This window comes from Macaca fascicularis, chromosome X (genome assembly GCF_037993035.2).
Source record: "Macaca fascicularis isolate 582-1 chromosome X, T2T-MFA8v1.1".
Classification (NCBI taxonomy): domain Eukaryota; kingdom Metazoa; phylum Chordata; class Mammalia; order Primates; family Cercopithecidae; genus Macaca; species Macaca fascicularis.
Genome location: NC_088395.1, coordinates 22,279,945 through 22,306,641, shown reverse-complemented (window position 1 = coordinate 22,306,641; position 26,697 = coordinate 22,279,945). Strand labels below are relative to the sequence as shown.

The 26,697-nt window shown below is 38.3% G+C and overlaps 1 long non-coding RNA gene across 3 annotated transcripts in view; it reads left to right on the top strand.

The window, feature by feature from the left end:
* The first annotated feature begins 9,094 nt into the window (after window positions 1-9,094).
* Window positions 9,095-26,697, top strand: part of LOC135969323 (uncharacterized) — a 139,529-nt gene continuing 121,926 nt past the window's right edge. For 2 of the 3 annotated variants that reach the window (XR_012429885.1, XR_010584506.1), the window contains exon 1: window positions 9,095-9,155. This is a non-coding gene — a long non-coding RNA (uncharacterized lncRNA). The remainder of the gene's footprint in view (window positions 9,156-26,697) is intronic. The other variant, XR_012429884.1, reaches the window with a different exon arrangement.

Here is a 26,697-nt window from a genome sequence, read left to right as displayed (position 1 = left end):
TCTTGGAACCCCAGTCACTTTTCTGTGGGAAGTACCAGCCACACGAGGAAACCATTTGTAAGCTCTCTGTTCAACAGTCTTGCTGAGCTCAGCCATTGCATCATCACAGATATGTGAGGCAAGAATCTACCAGATGATTCCAGCCACCAGTTCTTAAGCCAGTTGAGTCTTCCCTGATGAAAACTCAGACATTTTAGAAAAACAAAACATCTTCCCTGTAATGCCCTGCCCCAATTACTGACACATTGAATCCATAACTGTAAATAGAAGAGTATTGTTTTATACCACGGAGTACTGGGGAGGTGAAGTTTGTTATATGGTAATAGATAAAACATGTACTTAGTAAATATCCTTCCCCCTTCCCTGCCTAGCTGCCTCCTATTCATATTTTATGTCTCATTTTACCCACTATTTTATCCAGCTGCAATACAAGTAAAAACCAATGGGCTTGCAATGCTAATAGAATTTAAAAATAAATCTCTACCCATCCTCTTCTGATCAGATTACCCCCTGTATAGCGACTCTGGAGCCACTGCTGTTCCCACATCTACCCACAAAGAAAATCAAGGGTCTAATAACTATGATTAACATGAAAGGACTCCAATGGAAAAAGTAGACAACATTCAAGAACTCTTGGGTAATATAAACAGAGATGGACATTCTAAGAAAAAATTTTTAAATGCTAGAAATCAAAAATACTGTAGTATAAATAAAGCCTTTGTTGGGCTCATAAGTAGACTGGAAACAGCCAAGAAAAAAATCAGTGAGTTTGATGATATGTCAATAGAAACTTCTAAAACTGAAATACAAACAGAAAAAAGACTAAAAAAAGGGAACATAATACCAAGAACTATGGAACAATTACATTACACTTTGGATATAATAGCATTCTCACCCATTATCCATATTTGTCAAGAAGTTAATTACAGATGACTAATCTAATGCTTATATGCATATTCATCCATGTAGGAGGAGGCCTACATTATGAATCACACATACACACAGAAACCTGAAATGTTGACAAAAATCTCAATATTTTGAGTAATAGAAGTTGTATTTATAGTATATATACTTCCATGAGAAAGAAAATCTTTCTAAGGATATTTTTGTGATGTACAATTACAATTTTTTTCAGCTATCCCTAAACTGGTGCAACTTTAGCAACATGAATTTGAGATTTATGCTCAAAGAATTCTCAATAAATTCTCAATAGATCACACTACCTTCATATATTCTGTATTTAAAAGTACCAGAGGAGTGTCTAGAGCCACACTGTCCAATAAAAATATAATGTGAGCCACATATGTAATTTTAGATTTTCTAGTAGCTTCAATTAAAAATGTAAAAAGCAGGATAAAATTAAATGTGATACTATATTTTATTTAACCCAATCTATTCAAAATATTATCCATGCAACATATCAATATTTAAACTTATTAATTTGCTATTTTATATTCTTTCTTCCACACTCAGTCTTTGAAATCCCATGTGTCGTGTGCTCAGTCCCTCCATGTGGCTAGGGCTACCATATCAGGCAGCATAGTTTCTAAAATCTAAAGGTGTCAGCACCATTCAGAATCACCAGAATAACCTGGGAACTTATTAAAATACAGAATTTTGGGCCTCATCCAGACCTACTGAATCAGAATCTTCATTTTAACAGGATTCCCCCCAGATAATTCATGCACATTAAAGTTTAGGAGGCACTGGTTTAATATGATGGGCCTTCAGGAGAAATGGGAGAATTGTGGAAGAAAGAGAGAACAGTACAAATTCTGATGTGCTTTAACAAGCTTACAAGTAATGCTGATGCTGCTGGACTTTTGGTCACACTTTGAATGGCACGGTCCTACAAGATGTAGTCCAGAAGTGCTCACTGAGTACCTTTTATTTTCTCAGCACTACGGACGGATAAAAGTGAGCTAGATTTCAATGTAGCACCAGAACAACTTCCATCTTCTTTGGAAGACAGGACCGCTGCAGATGAAAACACCAGAAAGCAGTAGAAGGCAGTATTACTAACATAGCAGAATATTTGGATCAGACAGGGAGTGCTATAAGCTGTCAGGGATATGAAAAATCTGAGGATGAATCAGTGTTATCAGAGAAGGTAGTTTCTCTGGTTACGAGAGAGGAATCTAAGCTAGGCTATGAAAGAGATGCCCTAATGAAAATGTGAGAGTGGGGACTGGAGAGTTTGGGCTCTGCTTACTCTGGGCAGTGATCCCTGGTTATCCTTTGCTTACTTTAAGCAAGTGATCTCCAGACTTGATTGTGCACACCTATCATTAAAAATATTGACACATCCCCAGATGATGTAGATTTATTTACAAATTGTCTACACATACTATGCCGATTCATAAATATTAGTAAAGATTATCTTTTAGATTAAAAATAAATGTACATACATATTCCAGTATCATCTTGCTCTCTAATAGATTTGGAAGCCACTGCTCTAAATCAGCACTTTTATTTTCAGGAAGACATCATGGTATTTTCCCAGCAGCAAGCAGCACAGTGTGATTCAATAAATAGAGGCATCAAGTAGTAAAAAATAAGTATATGCTAGGAGACTCAGTTGTCACAACTTGACCTTGCAGTGGAAGATCTCACCAATAGAAAGAGTTTAGCCATTCACGAAAGGGTAGCTGTGGTAGAGTTGAGCAAGCCTCAGCACAGCTTTAACAGGCACCCTTTCCCTGGCAAATTTTTCAATTTTCCTTCAGGTTTCAGTTTAAATGTTCCTGAAAGAGGCCTTCCCAGACCTTGTAATCTGACTTATGACCTCTTATTGATCCCACTCATCACATCGTGCTCTTTTCCTATATTAAGGTCATCATAATTTGTAATTCTTAGTATGTTTGGGGGACCATGCTTTAACAGCTGTCTCCCTACTGGACTGTACTCCCTGTGAGAATAGTAATTTGTTAACACTGTGTATTCAGCAATGAGCCCTCGATGTAACACACAGTAGGTACTAAACATTTTGTAGAATGAATGGACAAAGGAAATTAAATATGGCCATCATAGTCCTTTTAGTTCATACATTACTACCTTTTTCTATCATGTAATGATATGCTGCATGAACTAACACTTCCTTCTCTAAGTGAGTCAGAGAGAAGTAACTGGACCTTAAACACTGGAGCTCAAGTGGTGACTAATACGGACTGCTATATAGATTGGAGGGAAAATAGGACACACAGTGTGAGGGCTGTTCAAAGTTTTGTTTTAATTTTAGTTCTTAATCACGATTCTCCCTTTATAAATGCTTTTCTTTCTTTCTTTCTTTCTTTCTTTCTTTCTTTCTTTCTTTCTTTCTTTCTTTCTTTCTTTCTTTTCTTTTCTTTTCTTTTCTTTTCTTTTCTTTTCTTTCTTTCTTTCTTTCTTTCTTTCTATATATGTATTTTTTTTTGGCAGAGGGGACAGGTAGTGTTTGGTCACATGAATAAGGTCTGTAGTGGTGATTTCTGAGATTTTGGTGTACCCATCACCTGAGCAGTACACGCTATACCCAATGTGTAGTCTTTTATGCCTCACTCTCCTCCCACACTTTCCTCCAAGTCCTCAAAGTTCATTGTATCATTCTATGCCTTTGCACCCTCATAGCTTAGCTCCTGCTTGAGTGAGAACATATCTCCCACGCTTTCCCCCCAAGTCCTCAAAGTTCATTGTATCATTCTATGACTTTGCATCCTCATAGCTTAGCTCCTGCTTGAGTGAGAACATATGACATTTGGTTTTGCATTCCTGAGTGACTTCACTTAGAATGACAGTCTCCAATTCCATTCACGTTGCTGCAAATGCGATTATTTCCTTCCTTCTTATAGCTGAGTAGTATCCCATGGTATATATATACCACAATTTCTTTATCCACTCATTGATTGATGGGCATTTGGGCTGGTTCCATATTTTTGCAATTGCAAATTGTGCTGTTATAAACATGCATGTGCAAATATCTCTTTTGTATAATGACTTATTTTCCTCTGGGTAGATACCCATTAGTGGGATTGCTGGATCAAATGGTAGTTCTACTTTTAGTTCTTTAAGGAATGTCCACACTGTTTTCCACAGTGGTTATACTAGTTTACATTCCCACCACCGGTGTAAAAGTGTTCCCTTTTCACCATATCCCTGCCAACATCTATCACTTTTTGATTTTTTGATCATGGCCCTTCTTGTAGGAGTAAGGTGGTATCATATTGTGGTTTTGATTTGCATTTCCCTGATCATTAGTGATGTTGAACTTTTTTTTTTTTTCATATGTTTGTTGGCTATTTGTATATGTTGTTTTGAGAATTGTCTATTCATGTTCTTAGCCCACATTTTGATGGGATTGCTTTTTTCTTGCTGCTTTGTTTGAGTTCCTTGTAGAGTCTAGATACTAGTCCTTTGTTGGATATATAGATTGAGAAGATTTTCTCCCACTCTATGGGTTGTTTACTCTGTTGATTTTTTGTTTGTTTGAGACACAGTATTGCTCTGTGACCCAGGCTGGATTGCAATGGTGCAATCTTGGCTCACTGCAACCTCTACCTCCCTGGTTCAAGCAATTCTCCTGCCTCAGCTTCCTGAGTAGCTGGGATTACAGGTGCTCACCATCGTGCCTGGCTAATTTTTGTATTTTTAGTAGAGAGGGTTTTTTGCCATGTTGGCCAGGCTGGTCTCAAACTCCTGACTTGAGATGATCTGCCTGCCTTTGCCTCCCAAAATGCTGGGATTACAGGTGTGAGCCACTGCGCCCACCCTGCTGATTGTTTCTTTTGCTGTGCAGCTTTTTACTTTAATTAAGTCCCATCTGTTTGTCTTTGTTTTTGTTGCGTTTGCTTTTGGGTTCTTGGTCATGAAGTCTTTGCCTAAGCCAGTGTCTAGAAGGGGTTTTCCAGTGTTATCTTCTAGAATCTTAATGGTTTCAGGTCTTAGATGTAAGTCTTTGATCCATCTTGAGTTGATTTTTGTATAAGGTGAGAGATGAGGATCCAGTTTCATTCTTCTACATGTGTCTTGCCAATTATCCCAGCACCATTTGTTGACTAGAGTGTCCTTTACCCACATTATGTTTTTGTTTGCTTTGTGGAAGATCAGTTGGCTGTAGGTATTTGGGTTTATTTCTGGGTTGTCTATTCTGTCCCATTGTTCTATGTGCCTATTTTTCTGATATGCCATGCAAATATATATTGCTCAGGCCTATTATGCACATTAGGCTTAATGGGAAATGTCAGTGACTGTCAAAATCACAACTTTCTGCTGATGTTAAAGGAATCTAATCAAGCAACAGATGGTCAGCAGCAGAAAATGTGCTCTCTACTTTCTCTGGGTTTTTATTCTGTTGCTTAAAAAACTGTTGGTCACAGGTCGTCGGATTCAGTGAAAGCAGCCTATATGAGCTGAGATATCTATTTCATTTACTATGTCCGTGTAAGAAGAAAACATGTCCCAACCTTAAATATTGATTATGCCTGACATGCAAAACACGCCAATGTCCCAGATGCCCATTTACCATTAGACTGAACATTTTGTTATATCCTTTTCCATTCACATTGTATGAACTTGCCCGTGATGTCATCATTAAAGCACTTTCATATTATACTATAGTCAGGTCGCTTTTCTGGGTTGACTTTAGGAAGCATTATCTAATTTTAGCTCAGGGCAAGTCTGTATCATGCTGTTGTGTGAGTGTGTTTTAAATGCACTTTGTATAGCCATATTTTGAGGGATAAGTTTCATAAATATGCAATAATTGATCCTTGTATAGCTGCCTTTAATCAGTTTCGGTATTTTCTTCAGTGGATTCTATGCATGTATCATTTTGTCATTTCTCAGTTGAGGGAATACTCAGAACTTGCCAGAAGCAGCAAAAATTCACATTTATAGAATACCTTTTTACTGTATTGAGATTTTTCATCTTTCATAATCTTTCTGGAAGACATTTCTGAGGAATTTCTCAGAAGACAGATGCATTGGTTTCTGTGACTGATGACAGTCTGACTTCACAAGTGGCCTTCTTGAGAGGTTACTAAGACTTGACACATTAACATCCCATAAATCTCCCATGTTCCAAGTCTTAAACATACATTTCCTTTCCCCGAGCCAGAGCACAGAGAAATGCTTGTGCTCCTTTGACAGTCATGCCTAAGAAAGGAAAACAGGGAGCCCCTTTTGCACAGACATAAACCTGCTCAGTGTCTCAGATATTTTATGTACATACCCCACTCCTCTCTTGAAGTCTCCAAGAAAACACATGTGACCTTTGATAGTTCCGAAAAATCTTGTAAACCTCTCTGTGATGTTTAATAATTTCACTCTTCTTACTGGAATGATGTACCAGCCGGTACAGACAGCTTGTGGAACTCGGCTCATGGGTAAATGTTCAGTCTCACGCTGTTTTAACAACATTGGCTCCATCATCAGTGCAAATAGAAACAGTGGAAAGAATCTGAGGAGTGAGATATTTATTTGGAATTTCAGCTGTGATGATGTTTTTCCAGGCACTGCAATGAAGGTGCACTTTCTGAGAGATGAAGAACCAGCACAGTGCCACAGAGTCCCCTGTGAGGGCTTACTCAATATTTGCTGGTAATTATGATGTCATTCCTTGAGGCAGGCGTCAGTTCACAAACTCTTTGAATCTAAATCAGCCCTGAATGAATTTGCCCTTCAGTAAAGGTTAAAACAGAGAGAAATTCAAAGTATACGTTTTGCAGAAGAAATAGACTGCAGTTTTTAAATGAATGCATAAGCCATATGTAGCCTTTTAAAGGAGGATGTTCAATTTTTCCACTCTTTCTTTCCAATTGAGTGTCTCCTCTCACCCTAAGCAAAAAAAGTCAGTATAATTATGCCCAAATAAGAAGATTAAGTCTAGGAAGTAACACAATTTTCTTTATCATCACAAAATGTGTCTTGTATTATGTGCATGTGTTTTTAATTTGCATAATTGCTATTTTCTTGGGTTTTTTTTTTTTTTTTTTTTTTTGAGATAGAGTCTCGCTTTGTCACCTAAGCTGGAGTGCAGTGGTGCAAACATGGCTCACTGCAGCCTTAACATCTTTTCTTACTATATATTTTAATCAGTTTATTTCTTTTTATTCTTAGTACTGTGGAATATTTCTTGCATCGGGCTCACCAACTTGTAACATGTTTACAATGGGCCCCTGTTTCTAAAGACTTGTTTGTCCCTTTTTTCTTCCTTTTTTTTCTTTTCCTTTTTCTTTTTTTTTTTTTTTCAGATGGAGTCTTACCCTGTTGCGCCCAGGCTGAAGTGCAGAGGTGCAGTGTTAGCTCACTGCAACCTCTGCCTCTGCCTCCCAGGCTCAAGTGATTCTCCTGCCTCAACCTCCGGAGTAACTGGGACTACAGGCATGTGCCACCATGTCCAACTAATTTTTGTATTTTAATAGTGATGGGATTTCTCCATGTTGGCCAGGCTGGTCTCGAACTCCTGGCCTCAAGTGATCTGCCTGCCTTGGCCTCCCAAAGTGCTGGGATTACAGGCGTGAACCACCGCACCTGGCCTCTTCCTTCATTTTGTATTGATTGTTGACTCACTAGGAAAGACTTCTCATATCTTTTAGGGTGAGACTTACAATTGTCTATTCTAGTAGTTCTCAATTCTGGCTGCACAACAGAATCTCTTGATGCTTTTGAAAAAGCATCATACCCAGACTGTATCCCAAACCAATGAAATCATGACTTGGAAGCAATGGGACCCAGTGGCAATACCTTTAGAGTTCCTCAAGTGACGCCACTGTGTAGCTGAGGATGAGAACCGCTAGTCTACACAAAGGGTTCAAACAGTTAATAGGCAGTTCTGAGTTTTAAAAAGTTAAAAATCCCACACATTTTTAATTAAAAAACCTAAAAGTCCCACAAAGCCATTAGACAATGGACAATTATCTGGGAAGATTTCATAAAGCCAAACCCTGTGAGGATTTAAAGAAATAGGACAGACATGGTAATGTGGCAGGTTTGGTAATTACTGCTTTCTCTGGGTAACTCTCCGAGGCAGTATGTTATAGACCTGCTGGCTTCTGACTCAGTCTCTGCACCTCATACTAGCTGTAAGACTTTGGGCATGTTATTTATCATCTCAGTGTGTCTATTTCCTCCTCTGTAAACTGGCATTGATATTACCAAAGCCTATTTCATATTATGAAGATTGAGGGTCAGAAAATATTTTCTGAAAAGGGCTTATAATTTGGGCTTTATAGGTCATATGATCTCTCTGCGACTACTCAGCTCTGCCATTGCAGCACAAAGGCAGCCATAGACATTAGGTAAATGAATGGATGTGACTGTGTTCCAATAAAACTTTATTTACACAAACAGGTAGTAGCCCAAATTTGGCCCACAGGGTATAATTCACCAATGCCTGTACTAATACATGCTACATGGTTAGCACAGAGGGTTGTTATGTTTGTTGTCATTGTTATGAAGCCTAAAAAGTAGCCCATCTCCCTAAGATATATGCATTTACCCTTATCTCTCAGCTCCACCCTTGGCCTCCTTTCAAGCGGACCAGCCTCCAGCACGTAGCACAAAGCTACAATAGCTGCAGTTCTTAGGACAGGAGAAAACATCAGGTTTCCCCTGTTCATGAATGCGCTCTCTCCTTCCAGTCAACACAGTCACAGAGCAAGGAGAAAAGAAAACTGAGGCCAGAGTGCAGGGCCAGGGGTACACATCTCCCAGTGGTGCAACACTTTACAGGAGCAAACACCACAGACACTAAAGCCATCAGGGAAACCTGTGAATTAAACCATGAGTGGTAAGGAGCTGCCAAAATCCCAGAGATGTAATAAATCATTACTGTCAACTGCTCAGCACGAGTAATAAAAAATCAATCCACTAAGCTAGAAATGAATTTGAAAATTGTGATTTAAACAATAGGAATGTGTGAGCAAAATAAACATAGAAGCAGTTCTGCTATTTCTTCTTTCATATAAGGACAGAGGAGAGCGATACCAGTGGTTTGTTTTCTTTTACATCAACGGAGCAGTAATCAATGAGGAATGGCTGTGTGAGTCAGCATTTAGAAACAAAACTGAATGTGATGGTGCCTCTTTCCTGAGGATATTAAACCCATTATTTTGTTTTGCAGGTCACATTTCAAAGGCCAGATCTTTCCCAGGGCTTAAGCTGTTCCTTGGATACTTTTGGTAAGTCATTTACCCACTAATCATTTAGTAATTGTCTCCGACATGCCAAACACTGTGCTCAGGGCTGGAAACGCAGAACCCGGGAAGCCACTGGCCTTGTCATCAAGGTCTCTCTCTGGCTCCCTTCGAATTTGCTAATTCAGACTCTCACATTTCCCCCAGGAAAAATCATAAGGACCAAATCATACCCATTTTCTCAAATGGCTTCAAAGACCCATGTCATAGTTTGGCATCATGTAATTCTTTACCGATGTACTTTGAGGGTCAAGTTTTACTTTTCTTCATGCAGCTGTCAAGGACAGACACAAAGAGTGGGGGTGTCTTCCTCATTAACTACTTTCCCACAACACTCCAGAGTATATTCATCATTTAAGTAAACACTAACAGCTATCTGACTTGGAAAGACTTGTGAGGAGAGGGAAAGAAAGGTATCATAATAACTGGTAGGAATTTATCACAGTTCCTATCTGCAAACTCATACAAAAGTCAGGTAGGGAGAGCCAAAAGGCTATATGATATTCAGGGTCTTATTCAGGAGCATATCTGTGGTAGGCACAATAATGTACCCCTCCAAGAATGTCCATGTCTTAATCCCCTGAAGCTGTGAACATGTAACGTTACATTACAAAAGGGACTTTGCAAGCGTGATGAAGTTAAGCATCTTGAACTGGAAACATTATCCTGGATTATCTGCTTGGGCCAATGTAATCACAAGGGTCCTTACAAAGGAAAGAAGGAGGCAGAAAGAAAGAGTCAGAGAGAGAGAGAGAGAGAGAGAGAGATTTGAAGATGCTGTGCTGCTGGCTTTGATGACAGAGGAAGGAAGTCATGGGGCAAGGAATGAAGGAGGCTTCTAGAAGTTAGAAAAGGCAAGGAAACAGGTTCTCCTCAAAAGCCTCCAAAAAGAAACACAGCCCTATGGCCTCCAGAACTGGAATATAATAAATTTGTGTTGTTTGTAAGCCCCTAAGATTGTGGTGATTTGTTGTAACAGCTAGAGAAGACTAAGACATCACACTTGTACAGGTATAGTGCTAACAGTGAAGGAAGGGAGAGATACCCTTTAATTCATGTGTGTCAGTTTGCCATCCCAGTTGATTTGTTTATAGTCGTGATGTAAGCAGGGCTGTTTATTTGCAGCCCCTGCTTCTCTGTTTGAAATAACATAAGACTATCATAATGGTTTGTTGGGGATTTGAGGATATTTTATTGGCACAGCATGTTTTTCACATCAGATTATTTGTTGAACTAATGATTGGAAAACACAGGAAAATACAAAATAGTACATGGGGAGCTAGAGAAAATGTTCTCTAAGAGATAGGAACAATTATATGTTTGTGGGTATATGTGTGCATGAATGAAACTATATTCTAGCCCATGAGATCTTCAAGACTCTTAGAAACACACTGACCAATAACTTTTAAATAAATTTATCTTGACAATCCAATGGCAAAATTTTAAAAAGTATAGAATATATTGTATTTACGTATTCCTACTTTAATATACAGTCCCTTTTATATATCCGTTTAAAAGACCCTTATATTGATCAAATTAGTGTTCCAAAATAGGGATATTTTAGAATAAAATGTATTAATTATGCTTAAGCAATCAAGGTCACAGTGGGATGTGACCATAGAACAGAATTCCAGCTTCGATAATTCTGAGATCTCAGAATTTTGGTGGTATTTCTTATTCTAACCCTTCGTATGGCCCTTCCTACCACCAAGGCACTGCTCTAAGTGCTTCACAAATATGAACTTATTTAATCCTCACAGCAACCCCTTGAGGTGGTTGCTTTCATTATCTCCATTATACAAACTAAGAAACTGAGGCACACAGAGGCTAAGTAACTTGCCCAAGGTCCTAGAGAATTTTAGCCCCCTAGTCATGAAGAGGATTTGAGAACTATCGGCCTGTTCCAGGAATATCATGGTGAGGACCTCTCCAGCAGGAATGTAGGAAACTGGCCCTGGTACAGGAAGAGCAGAGAACATGTATCCTGCCATACTTGGGTTACGGTGTGATGGGGTTCTGACACACCGATAAAAATGGCAACCCAGTCCCAGAGGAAGGTGGTATAAGGCCCTTGACTGAGGAAAACTACCAAACTGAAAGAGCAAGGCTAATGTTTGTGATCAAAAAGAAGAGTGATCATTATGCAGACTATGCAACTTTGACTGAAGAAGCTTCCCACTGGAAGGGCAAATCTCCTTCCTCTCAAGTTATCTCTGAGCTGAGCAGAAGCTCAGTCTATGATGGGAGCAGAAGACCTCCCCAAGCAGGCCTGATCATAGTGGGGAAGTGGAGCAGTCGCCTAAGAAGAGGGAAGGAGGAGAGGAGGAAAAGTGATGCTGGTCCAGTTTGAGTCCCATAATCATAAACATAACTTCATCACGTGGACCCAGGAGAAAAATAAACTATTGTAAATAGCAAAATCAGTAGTGTTCCAACTGTTAATTAGTTTATTCTAGAATAGTAATAACACTAAAACATTTAATTGACTATTTTAAAAAATTGAAGCTTAATTATTTCCATGTAATATTGGAAGCCAAATTGGCTAATAAAAGCCTGTAACAAATTGCCATAGCAAAATGCTTTTTTCACTTGCATCTTAGTTACAGGTAAGGAGGTGTTTTTATTTTAACATCTCATGCTCACCCCCACCATGACCAAAAAAAAAAAAAAAAAACTAGTCTATAATAAACTCACAAAATTTCATAGCGGAGACTACTTTAGCCCTTGAGTCTTTGGGCAACATATAAGTAAGGCAGTTTTTGTTTAAACAGTCGGAAGGTTCTTTGCTAAGGCATGAAACAGAAGCTTTGTTTCCCACCCCTCCCATAAAAAAACAGTGATTTATCAGAACTCTCAATTAGATTTCCATAAGCTGTATAGAAAAACTAAGCATGTTAAAAGTTGAAACAAGGAAACATTTGGTTTATTTAAGAACATGTACCCAAACATATGTATCTAGATTTCTTGAGTTTTCAAATCTTGGCCCAAAATATCTTGGGAAAACAGATATACCAAAGAGCATTCTTGGCATACATCTTTCTGAGTTGTAAATACTGGGAGAATAATGTTCCTCTAAATAATCTGGGCACATTTAGTGTCAAGATCAACAATACTTAGAAGAGAATCTGATTCCATCAAAGTTAGTGTTGAACTCTAATTTTAATCAAATTGTATAAACTACTAATTTCTGACAGCTGATGTATTTGCATTTATTCTGCCACAAAGTGGAAAAGGTCCTGCTAACTGGAGCAGAGCTGAAAAGAGGGCCTCTTTGTTTTGTGACTTCTTCCCCCACTGCCAATGTTCATAAACATATAAACTCACAGAGTTTAATAGCTGAAGCCACTTTAGTCCTTGAGTCTTTGGGCAACATAAAGCAGTAGAAAAAGCACGAATTTTGTGGGTGGCATGAAACCCAGCTCAACCCATGTGGTGGGGAAAAAGTATTTACTTTGAAGAGATAATTGCACAAGTAAGAAAATATATCTGCAGAAGGCTATTTGCTGAGGCAGGCACTGTTTATAATAATAAATAAAAATAAATGTAAGCAAAATGCCCATAAATGGAATTATTTAAGTGTGGTACAACCATACAACAGAGTACTGAGCGATCTTTAAAAGGCATGTTGTGGATCTATATTTGTTGCATGAGGTGTTATCCACGAAATAGTGATGAATGAGAGGGGCCAGTCAAAAAATAACATGTGCACGGCAATCCTATGTAAGTAAAATTGAATATGCATAATGCATTTATATATATGTGCAAAGAGGTATCTTACAGGAGGTTCACCAAAATCACAACTATGGTTCTCTCATGATACAATTTCTAGTGATCATTATTTTCTAGTTTTCACTTTTTGGCACTTAGTGGTTCTACAATGAATATGTAATATTTCTGTAGAAATAATAAAACTGAAGTACTATGCAGTAGTTTGAACCAACCACGTATACACAGAGCAGTATGGATGTATTTTAAAAGCACAGTGCTAGGAATAAAATATAAATAACCTGAATGAAATATATAATAAGAAAAGAGGTCGAGGCTGCAGTGAGTCATGTTTGCACCACTACACTCCAGCCTGGGTGACAAAGCGAGACCCTGTCTTACAAAAAAAAAGAAAGAAAGAAAAAGAAAGAATGAAAGAAAAGAAAATGTCAGTTATGCACATTAAAGACACATGCACATAATACAAGACACATTTTGCAAGAGCCTATTTCGGTAAAAAATAAACATTAACCAGTAGGTTCATCAGTTGTAACAAATGTACCACTGTGGTGGGGGATGTTGATAATTTGGGACGCTATGTATGCATGTGCGGGAATGTGGGGGATAGATGGAAATTCTCTGTACCTTCCTCTCAATTTTGCTATGAACCTAAAACTGCTCTAAAAATAAGATCTTTAAAATGAAGTGAAATAAAATAAGATACTTATTGAAGATTTTCCAATGATTGTCCCTGGTGGAGGCTAGGAAAGGGGAATGGGAGAGCAGAGTGGAGGAAAAAGGAATACACTGATAAATTAATTGGCTGAACTAATGATAATAACTTGCACTGTACTATTACTCAACCTCACCACCCCCCGCCGCCTCTGAGGGTCTCAAAATGTAGGCACAAACTTGAAAGCAAGAAATATTTCAATGTATAAACATCTGTACACATAAAAATATTGATAGTATTTTCAGCTATTTTTAAAGAAACTAAGGTGCATAGGATTTAGAACCATTTAGACTTACAGACAAATGGTCTTGGACACACAATTTCACTAAAGCCCCACTGGTTTATGTGTAAAATAAAGAGAATAATAACTACCTTTCTGAGGTGTTATAAAAAGTTGTGGTAATCTTAGCTTCAAAAATCATTATGATTCCCACTTACAGCTCAGACATGTAAAGAGCTTAGAAAGTGTCACTCCCATTCTTATAGCAAGCAAAAGCTGGACAAGCTAAAACTCAACAAGTTGTTTTGGGCTTATCAGAGAACTAAATTTACAAGTCAAATAACCATGCTGAAATCTGGTAACTGGCAAATCCGGAGTCACAGACACAATCTGCTTACCTAAAATAGAAGCCACCGGAGCCATAAACTGGTAGGAACACTTAGTAATTTTGACAAGTTTCTGGAGGCCAAGTGTAGACTGACTTGAGACTGAGAAACTCCTTGGGGCCACCATACTTTCATTGACTTTATCTCCAGGATCCCCACTAGGTTCTAATGGCGAGAAGTCAACAAAGGTACCCTTGTGGCTTAGGCAGCGAGAGTAGACAGGTAATCTTGGTAAAATATGTCCAGAACCTTCTCCATAATGAAGGCCTTGTCTTCAGAGGAAAGGATTTTACCAGAGCCTTGTCCCAGAGATCTCACCATAGCCCCCTCTAGTGTTCCTCACCTAATTGGGAGGGGGAAAACTACACAAGAAGAAACACTTTACTTTTGATTCTTGGTGATCACAAGTCAGAGATGTAAGTCGGGTAAAAGGCTGAGACTTAATTGGAAGATTGTAGAATGCTTCACCGCCTCCACACTTTCTCATCATACCAACGGAGCTCCAGTATAACAAGAGTAAATTACAGCTGAAAGAGCTGAAAGACAAGGATCTTCTCTTAGAAGAAGTACTTTGGGAATTTGAGGCCTCTGGTACCTATAGCTACAGCAAACACAAAACAAAGCCCAACTCCTAGCCAGATTAACATAAACCTCACACCATAGGCATATTTACCTCAGTTCCTATTACCCAGTACATGTCTAACTTTCAATTAAAAAATATAAGCCATGCCAGACGGCCAAAAAAAAAAAAAAAAAAAAAGTCTGGCCGGGTGCGGTGGCTCAAGCCTGTAATCCCAGCACTTTGGGAGGCCGAGACGGGTGGATCACGAGGTCAGGAGATCGAGACCATCCTGGCTAACACGGTGAAACCCCATCTCTACTAAAAAAAATACAAAAAACTAGCCGGGCGAGGTGGCGGGCGCCTGTAGTCCCAGCTACTCAGGAGGCTGAGGCAGGAGAATGGCGTAAACCCGGGAGGTGGAGCTTGCAGTGAGCTGAGATCCGGCCACTGCACCCCAGCCTGGGCGACAGAGCAAGACTCCGTCTCAAAAAAAAAAAAAAAAAAAAAAAAAAAAAGTCTGAAGGGACAAAGCAAGCATCAGAACCAGATCCACATGTGACACAGATGTTGGACTTACCAGACAGGGCATATAAAATTACAATAAATAATACAATAAGGACTCTAATGGAAAAAATACACAACATACAAGAACACATGAGTAAAGTAAGCAGAGATATGGAAACTCTAAGAAAGAATCAAAAGGAAATACTAGAAATCAAAAGCACTTTAACAGTAATTAAGAATGCCTTCAGGGTACTCATCAGTAGACTCAATACAGTTAAGGAAAGAATCAGTGAGCTTGGCAGCAGCGAGGCTGGGGGATGGGCACCCGCCATTGCTGAGGCTTAAGTAGGTAAACAAAGCTGCTGGGAAGCTCGAACTGGGTGGAGCTCACAGCAGCTCAAGGAAACCTGCCTGTCTCTGTAGACTCCACCTCTGGGGACAGGGCACAGTAAACAATAACAAACACAGCAGAAGCCTCTGCAGACGCAAACGACTCTGTCTGACAGCTTTGAAGAGAGCAGTGGATCTCCCAACACGGAGGTTGAGATCTGAGAAGGGACAGACTCCCTGCTCAAGTGGGTCCCTGACCCCTGAGTAGCCTAACTGGGAGACATCCCCCACTAGGGGCAGTCTGACACCCCACACCTCACAGGGTGGAGTACACCCCTGAGAGGAAGCTTCCAAAGCAAGAATCAGACAGGTACACTCGCTGTTCAGAAATATTCTATCTTCTGCAGCCTCTGCTGCTGATACCCAGGCAAACAGGGCCTGGAGTGGACCTCAAGCAATCTCCAACAGACCTACAGCTGAGGGTCCTGACTGTTAGAAGGAAAACTATCAAACAGGAAGGACACCTACACCAAAACCCCATCAGTACATCACCATCATCAAAGACCAGAGGCAGATAAAACCACAAAGATGGGGAAAAAGCAGGGCAGAAAAGCTGGAAATTCAAAAAATAAGAGCGCATCTCCCCCGGCAAAGGAGCGCAGCCCATCGCCAGCAACGGATCAAAGCTGGATGGAGAATGACTTTGACGAGATGAGAGAAGAAGGCTTCAGTCCATCAAACTTCTCAGAGCTAAAGGAGGAATTACGTACCCAGCGTAAAGAAACTAAAAATCTTGAAAAAAAAAGTGGAAGAATTGATGGCTAGAGTAATTAATGCAGAGAAGGTCATAAACGAAATGAAAGAGATGAAAACCATGACACGAGAAATACGTGACAAATGCACAAGCTTCAGTAACCGACTCGATCAACTGGAAGAAAGAGTATCAGCGATTGAGGATCAAATGAATGAAATGAAGCGAGAAGAGAAACCAAAAGAACAAAGAAGAAAAGAAATGAACAAAGCCTGCAAGAAGTATGGGATTATGTAAAAAGACCAAATCTACGTCTGATTGGGGTGCCTGAAAGTGAGGGGGAAAATGGAACCAAGTTGGAAAACACTCTTCAGGATATCATCCAGGAGAACTTCCCCAACCTAGTAGGGCAGGCCAACATTCAAATCCAGGAAATACAGAGAACGCCACAAAGATACTCCTCGAGAAGAGCAACTCCAAGACACATAATTGCCAGATTCACCAAAGTTGAAATGAAGGAAAAAATCTTAAGGGCAGCCAGAGAGAAAGGTCGGGTTACCCACAAAGGGAAGCCCATCAGACTAACAGCAGATCTCTCGGCAGAAACTCTCCAAGCCAGAAGAGAGTGGGGGCCAATATTCAACATTCTTAAAGAAAAGAATTTTAAACCCAGAATTTCATATCCAGCCAAACTAAGTTTCATAAGTGAAGGAGAAATAAAATCCTTTACAGATAAGCAAATGCTTAGAGATTTTGTCACCACTAGGCCTGCCTTACAAGAGACCCTGAAGGAAGCACTAAACATGGAAAGGAACAACCGGTACCAGCCATTGCAAAAACATGCCAAAATGTAAAGACCATCGAGGCTAGGAAGAAACTGCATCAACTAACGAGCAAAATAACCAGTTAATATCATAATGGCAGGATCAAGTTCACACATAACAATCTTAACCTTAAATGTAAATGGACTAAATGCTCCAATTAAAAGACACAGACTGGCAAACTGGATAAAGAGTCAAGACCCATCAGTCTGCTGTATTCAGGAGACCCATCTCACACGCAGAGACATACATAGGCTCAAAATAAAGGGATGGAGGAAGATTTACCAAGCAAATGGAGAACAAAAAAAAGCGGGGGTTGCAATACTAGTCTCTGATAAAACAGACTTTAAACCATCAAAGATCAAAAGAGACAAAGAAGGCCATTACATAATGGTAAAGGGATCAATTCAACAGGAAGAGCTAACTATCCTAAATATATATGCACCCAATACAGGAGCACCCAGATTCATCAAGCAAGTCCTTAGAGACTTACAAAGAGACTTAGACTCCCATACAATAATAATGGGAGACTTCAACACTCCACTGTCAACATTAGACAGATCAACGAGACAGAAAGTTAACAAGGATATCCAGGAATCGAACTCATCTCTGCAGCAAGCAGACCTAATAGACATCTATAGAACTCTCCACCCCAAATCAACAGAATATACATTCTTCTCAGCACCACATCGTACTTACTCCAAAATCGACCACGTAATTGGAAGTAAAGCACTCCTCAGCAAATGTACAAGAACAGAAATTATAACAAACTGTCTCTCAGACCACAGTGCAATCAAACTACAACTCAGGACTAAGAAACTCAATCAAAACCACTCAACTACATGGAAACTGAACAACCTGCTCCTGAATGACTACTGGGTACATAACGAAATGAAGGCAGAAATAAAGATGTTCTTTGAAACCAATGAGAACAAAGATACAACATACCAGAATCTCTGGGACACATTTAAAGCAGTGTGTAGAGGGAAATGTATAGCACTAAATGCCCACAAGAGAAAGCAGGAAAGATCTAAAATTGACACTCTAACATTGCAATTAAAAGAACTAGAGAAGCAAGAGCAAACACATTCGAAAGCTAGCAGAAGGCAAGAAATAACTAAGATCAGAGCAGAACTGAAGGAGATAGAGACACAAAAAACCCTCCAAAAAATCAATGAATCCAGGAGTTGGTTTTTTGAAAAGATCAACAAAATTGACAGACCACTAGCAAGACTAATAAAGAAGAAAAGAGAGAAGAATCAAATCGACGCAATTAAAAATGATAAAGGGGATATCACCACCGACCCCACAGAAATACAAACTACCATCAGAGAATACTATAAACACCTCTACGCAAATAAACTGGAAAATCTAGAAGAAATGGATAATTTCCTGGACACTTACACTCTTCCAAGACTAAACCAGGAAGAAGTTGAATCCCTGAATAGACCAATAGCAGGCTCTGAAATTGAGGCAATAATTAATAGCCTACCAACCAAAAAAAGTCCAGGACCAGATGGATTCACAGCTGAATTCTACCAGAGGTACAAGGAGGAGTTGGTACCATTCCTTCTGAAACTATTCCAATCAATAGAAAAAGAGGGAATCCTCCCTAACTCATTTTATGAGGCCAACATCATCCTGATACCAAAGCCTGGCAGAGACACAACTAAAAAAGAGAATTTTAGACCAATATCCCTGATGAACATCGATGCAAAAATCCTCAATAAAATACTGGCAAACCGGATTCAGCAACACATCAAAAAGCTTATCCACCATGATGAAGTGGGCTTCATCCCTGGGATGCAAGGCTGGTTCAACATTCGCAAATCAATAAACATAATCCAGCATATAAACAGAACCAAAGACAAGAACCACATGATTATCTCAATAGATGCAGAAAAGGCTTTTGACAAAATTCAACAGCCCTTCATGCTAAAAACGCTCAATAAATTCGGTATTGATGGAATGTACCTCAAAATAATAAGAGCTATTTATGACAAACCCACAGCCAATATCATACTGAATGGGCAAAAACTGGAAAAATTCCCTTTGAAAACTGGCACAAGACAGGGATGCCCTCTCTCACCACTCCTATTCAACATAGTGTTGGAAGTTCTGGCTAGGGCAATTAGGCAAGAGAAAGAAATCAAGGGTATTCAGTTAGGAAAAGAAGAAGTCAAACTGTCCCTGTTTGCAGATGACATGATTGTATATTTAGAAAACCCCATTGTCTCAGCCCAAAATCTCCTTAAGCTGATAAGCAACTTCAGCAAAGTCTCAGGATACAAAATTAATGTGCAAAAATCACAAGCATTCTTATACACCAGTAACAGACAAACAGAGAGCCAAATCAGGAATGAACTTCCATTCACAATTGCTTCAAAGAGAATAAAATACCTAGGAATCCAACTTACAAGGGATGTAAAGGACCTCTTCAAGGAGAACTACAAACCACTGCTCAGTGAAATAAAAGAGGACACAAACAAATGGAAGAACATACCATGCTCATGGATAGGAAGAATCAATATCGTGAAAATGGCCATACTGCCCAAGGTTATTTATAGATTCAATGCCATCCCCATCAAGCTACCAACGAGTTTCTTCACAGAATTGGAAAAAACTGCTTTAAAGTTCATATGGAACCAGAAAAGAGCCCGCATCTCCAAGACAATCCTAAGTCAAAAGAACAAAGCTGGAGGCATCACGCTACCTGACTTCAAACTATACTACAAGGCTACAGTAACCAAAACAGCATGGTACTGGTACCAAAACAGAGATATAGACCAATGGAACAGAACAGAGTCCTCAGAAATAATACCACACATCTACAGCCATCTGATCTTTGACAAACCTGAGAGAAACAAGAAATGGGGAAAGGATTCCCTATTTAATAAATGGTGCTGGGAAAATTGGCTAGCCATAAGTAGAAAGCTGAAACTGGATCCTTTCCTTACTCCTTATACGAAAATTAATTCAAGATGGATTAGAGACTTAAATGTTAGACCTAATACCATAAAAATCCTAGAGGAAAACCGAGGTAGTACCATTCAGGACATAGGCATGGGCAAAGACTTCATGTCTAAAACACCAAAAGCAACAGCAGCAAAAGCCAAAATTGACAAATGGGATCTAATTAAACTAAAGAGCTTCTGCACAGCAAAAGAAACTACCATCAGAGTGAACAGGCAACCTACAGAATGGGAGACAATTTTTGCAATCTACTCATCTGACAAAGGGCTAATATCCAGAACCTACAAAGAACTCAAACAAATTCACAAGAAAAAAACAAACAACCCCATCAAAAAGTGGGCAAAGGATATGAACAGACATTTCTCAAAAGAAGACATTCATACAGCCAACAGACACATGAAAAAATGCTCATCATCACTGGCCATCAGAGAAATGCAAATCAAAACCACAATGAGATACCATCTCACACCAGTTAGAATGGCGATCATTAGAAAGTCAGGAAACAACAGGTGCTGGAGAGGATGTGGAGAAATAGGAACGCTTTTACACTGTTGGTGGGATTGTAAACTAGTTCAACCATTATGGAAAACAGTATGGCGATTCCTCAAGGATCTAGAACTAGATGTACCATATGACCCAGCCATTCCATTACTGGGTATATACCCAAAGGATTATAAATTATGCTGCTATAAAGACACATGCACACGTATGTTTATTGCGGCACTATTCACAATAGCAAAGACTTGGAATCAACCCAAATGTCCATCAGTGACAGATTGGATTAAGAAAATGTGGCACACCATGGAATACTATGCAGCCATCAAAAAGGATGAGTTTGTGTCCTTTGTAGGGACATGGATGCAGCTGGAAACCATCATTCTTAGCAAACTATCGCAAGAACAGAAAACCAAACACCGCATGTTCTCACTCATAGGTGGGAACTGAACAATGAGATCACTTGGACTCAGGAAGGGGAACATCACACACCGGGGCCTATCATGGGGAGGGGGGAGGGGGGAGGGATTGCACTGGGAGTTATACCTGATGTAAATGACGAGTTGATGGGTGCAGCACACCAACATGGCACAAGTATACATATGTAACAAACCTGCACGTTATGCACATGTACCCTACAACTTAAAGTATAATAATAATAAATAAATTTAAAAAAAAATCAGTGAGCTTAAAGATAAGTTCATTAAAAAATAAAAATAAAAACCTAAAATGTAAAGAGGAAAAAGGGAATGAAAAAAAAAAAACTGAACATAACATTTTAAGAACTGGGGGGACAGTTTCACAAGATAGAACATGTGTGCAATTGGAATACCAAAAAGAAAAAAAGAGAACAGAGCAGGAGAAATTTTTGAAGTAATAATGACTGAGAACTTTAAAAAATGAATGATAGACTGCAAATCATATCCAGGAAACTCAGAGAATGCCAAGCATGATAAATTCCAAAAAAATACCTAGGCATATCATATTCAAACTGCAGAAAATCGCAAAGAGAAAATCTTAAAAGAAACCAGAGAATAAAAACACCTTACCTGTGTAATATGAATTACATCTGACTTTTAATCAGAAACTATGCAAGAGAGTAGAGTGAAATATGTAAAGTGATGAAAGACAAAAGTCACCAACCTGGTATTCTATATATTCTAATTATTCGTGAATGTTCCTCAGACAAAAAAAAAAAAAAAAAAAAAAAGCGAGAGAGAGTAGAGAAAAAAAAAGAGTAGAGTGAAATATTTAAAGTGCTGAAAGACAAAAATCACCAACTTGGTATTCTGTATAAAAATTATTTGTCAAATGTCTGTTTCTCAGACAAACAAGTGAGATACCTCATTGCTAGCAGAACTGCCCTGAAAGAAATGTTAAAAGATTTTCTTCAGGCAGAAGGACAACTGTAAAAGTCAGAAGCTTGGATCTACATAAAGAAAGGATCTACATCAGAGAAGGAATGAATGAATGTAAAATAAAATATTTTATTTTTCTTATTCTTAATTGTTTTATACAGTTATATACTTGGTATATGTAACAAATAACAATAGTAACAATGTGTTATATGATTATAGCATAGGGATAAACAATGTCCCAATGGAAGGGAGGAAGAAGTTGGGAATACACTGTTATGAGGTACCTGCACTATACATGAAATGCAATAATATTGTCTGAAGGTGGACTTACATTAGTTTAAAGTATATTTTATAAACTTTAGGCCAACCACTAAAAAGCTTTTTTAAATAAGCATAAGTTTTGTGCTAAAAGAAGAGCTAAAAGCTGAATGAAATAAAATGCTCAACTCAAACCAGGAAAGACAGAAAAGGAAGCTTCCGGTATATATAAGAAAAAAGTTACAAGCATGGTTGATATTAACCCAAATATATTAATTATTACTTTAAATGTGAGTGGTCTAAATACAGCAATTAAAAGACAGTGATTGTCATAGTGGCTGCAAAACAATAACTAATTATATATTGTCTACAAGAACATCACTTTAAATGTGAAGACTGATAAGTTAAAAATAAAGTGATAGAGAAAATATACCATGCTACCACTAATCAAAAGAAAGTTGAAGTAGCTTTATTAATTTCAGACAAAGCAGATTTCAGAGCAAGGAAATTTATCGGGGATAAAGGAGACATTACGTAATAATAAAAGGGTCAGTTCTCTAAGAAGACATAGCATCCCTAAACATGAATGCCTCTAAGGATACATGAAACAAAAACAGATAGGACTAAAAGGATAAAATGAGGAATAAAATTATAGTTGGAGACTTCATCCCCTGTCACCCCTATCAGTAATTGTTAGATCAAGCAGGCAGAAAATCAATTAAGGCTGCAGTTACCCTGAATGGCACTATCAATCAACTTAATTGAGGTTTATGAAGGACTCCAACAGCAGCAGAATACACATTCTTCTCCAGTTTACATGGAACATGCACCAAGGCAAACTACCTTCTGTACCATAAAACATACCTTAAGAAATTTAAGAGAGTAAAAAATACATAAAATATGTTCTCAGACAGCAGTGAAATTGAACTAGAAACCAGTAACACAAAGATGGCTGGAAAATTCCCAGATATTTGTAAATTAACACACTTGCAAAGACCACATGACTTAAGTATCAAAAAAGTTTAAAATATTTTGAACTAAAAGAAAATGAAACCAAAACTTGTCAAAATTTGTCAAAGGCAACAGAAGCAATGCTTAGAGGGAAATTTATAGCACTAAATGCATGTATTAGAAAAAATAATCAGTTACCTAAGTTTCCACCTTGGGAAAGTAGAGAAATAAGAGGAATTTAAGCCTAAATCAAACAGAAGGAAAGAAATCAAAATTAGATCCTAAATCAATGAAATTGAAAACAGGAAAACAATAGAGAAAATTAACAAACCAAAAGCAATTTCTTTAAAAAAAAAAAAAATCAGTAAAATTAACAAAAACCTAACCAAGCTAATAGAGAGAGACAGAGAAAGCATCAATATCAAAAATGAAAGAAGGGTCATCTCTACTGTTCCATGAATAATAAAAGATAATATAGGAATATGGTATTCTGAACAACTCTATGTCCACAAATTTGATGATGTAGATGAAATGGACTAATTTCTTGAAATATACAAACTACTGAAACACAAAAAGAAATAGATATAGTACTCTTAAGGTTATCAATTTAAAAAAACAAATCAATAAAATAGCCTTACAAAAAAAGGAAATTATCAAGCCCAGATAGTTTCACTGGTAAGTTCTATCAAACATTTAAGGAAAAAATGATACCAATACTGCACAATCTCTCCCAGAAAGCAGAAGAGCAGAAGGAACACTTCCTAACTCATTCTATCAGGGTACCTTTACCCTGATACTAAAACAAGATGACACTGCCAGAAAGGAAAACTACAGACCAGTATGTCTCATCAACATACATGCAAACTTGTAGTTAAGATAAATAAGTTCTGGAGACCTAATGTACAGACTGGACTGTAAGTAATAATCATGTATTCTATACTTGAACTGTTAAGAGAGTAAATCAAGTATTTTTATCACAAAAGTAACTATGTGAGGTAATGGACATGTTAATTAGCCTGATTGTGATAATGTTTTCACAATGTATATGTATGTGAAAACATCACATTGTACACCCTGAATATATGAAATTTTATTTGTTGACTATACCTCAAAGCTGAAAAAAAATCTTAAATTAATTAGAATAAAATTAGGCAGCTGGGTGCAGTGGCTGGCGCCTGTAATCCCAGCACTTTGGGAGGCTGAGGCTGAGGGTGAATCACATGAGGTCAGGAGTTTGCGACCAACCTGGCCAACATGCTGAAATCCCATTAACCAGACGTGGTGGCAGCCACCTGTAATCTCAGCTACTTGGGAGGCTGAGGCAGGAGAATTACTTGAACCCAGGAGGCAGAGGTTGCAGTGATCTGAGATTGCACCCCTGCATTCCAGCCTGGGCAACAGAGCAATACTCTGTCTGATAAAATAAATAAAATAAAATAAAATTAGTTAACTACTAACACACATACAAAAATCTTCAACAAGATATTAGCAAATCCAATAATGTTAAATAAGAACTATATACTATAATCAAGTGGGATTTATTCCAGGTATGCAAGGGTGGTTCAGTATAAAAAATCAACTAGTGTAATCCACCACATTAAGATGAGCCTGGAGCATCTCATCGTTCCAGAAAGTAAAAAATGCAAAAGAAAACAACAGATAATGATGGAGGTATGACACGGGGGTACAGGAACCAACTAAAAGAGCTGGAACAATTTGAGCAATAAAGTAGTATTGGATTATAACCCAACCCAAGTTATAATGTAAATATCCATGAATCCAAACTCATATAAGTGATTAAATAATTAAATAAATGAGGCATAATAAACACATCTTCCAAGTAGAAGAGTTCCAAATAATTTACAGAGATACTCTGCCCTTAAGGAGGTGGAGCACAACTCCTCACTCCTTTAGTGTGTGTTACTTACACATAATAACTTTCTTCCAAAGAGTATATAATATGGAAAGGGAGAATAATATGGAAAGTATAATAGAGTATAATATGGAAAGGGAGGGAAAAAAGAGTAACTTGACAGTGGAGAAACTTGGCAAACATACCAGTCAGGTGATCATCAGTATTGACAGTGGAAAGTCATATTGATAGCCTGTATTTATGAGATAATGTGTTGAGAATAACATTTTACTTCTGTGATCTTCCTTCCACAAACCCATAACCCCAGTTTCATCATGAGAAAACACCAGACAAATCCCAACTGAGGGACATTCTGCAAAATACCTGACCAGTAATCCTCAAAACTGTCAAGATAGTCAATTTCACAACCTAGCGGTGCCTAAGGAGATACGTCCGTTAAATGTAATGTGGCATCCTGGAAGGGATCCTGAAACAGAAAGCGGACATTAGGGAAGATTTGAGGAAATCTGAATAATGTATGAACTTCAGTTAATAATCATGTATCAGTGTTGGTTTACTAATGATGACAAATTTGCCATACTAAAGATGTTAATAATAGGTGAAACTGGATATGGGGCATATGGGAACTCTCTGTACTATGTTTGCAATAATCCTGTAAATCTAACACTGCTCTAAAGTTGAAAAAGTTTACTTTTTAAATGATGATTATTATTTTAAAATTAACATAGCATGCCAAAAGTTTTTTTAGGGTAAGTGACATGGGCAGAATGATTCATCCTAGTCCTTCATCGTAATGTCCACATCTACAAATACATTTGTCCAACTGAGCAATTTGTGTATCAGCCCACACTGATAGGTTCTGCTTCACCAGCTGTCCCTATTTCTGAGAAAATAGGTCAATTTAAGTTTTGCAGACTTCTCAGACTAGCTCCATGCCCACACCTGCACACCCAAGTGCTGCAGTTGTATTCTAGATTGACAAATCATTAAATGATCATTATCTCATTTTGAAAAAAAAAAAATGAAATAGAAAGGTAAAGAGTAAAACTTGACTATTTGCTCTACCTTTGAATTGCACTGCTTTGGGGGAACCACTGTTGCAAGACAGACTTAATTAGTATAGTTCCCCCTTTCCTTTCCCCAGGCTCATTCAAATGGGCTGTTTAATGGTTAAAAGGCAGGCCAAAAAGGAAGAGAGAAAAGCTTCAGGAGAGGGAAAATCTAGAAGCTGAACTCAAGCCCCTAAATAATTAACTTGGCTATAGAGGCTCCATTGTCTTTCTCTTATCTTCTTTTGACTTTTAAGTGACAATCCTATTCTTCTTAAATTTCCTTCTGTCTTGGCTTCTGGCTTTACAGATGACTGGCACTTTTAAATTGTGAGAATGGTTTACCTTTCTGGCTGAGCAGTCTCTCAAAAATCATTTTATTATGGGGGAGAAAACAAGGCTATCAGCTCAATGAGTTGTCTCTTGGCAGCATATCTTTTTATTTCTGAATTTCATTGTGACCTGTTTGCCTTGTCCCACTGCCACTGTCTAATCTAACATCCTAATAACAACCCGTACCTTGTAATTTGGATGTTCAAAGCTGTATTTTTCAACTAT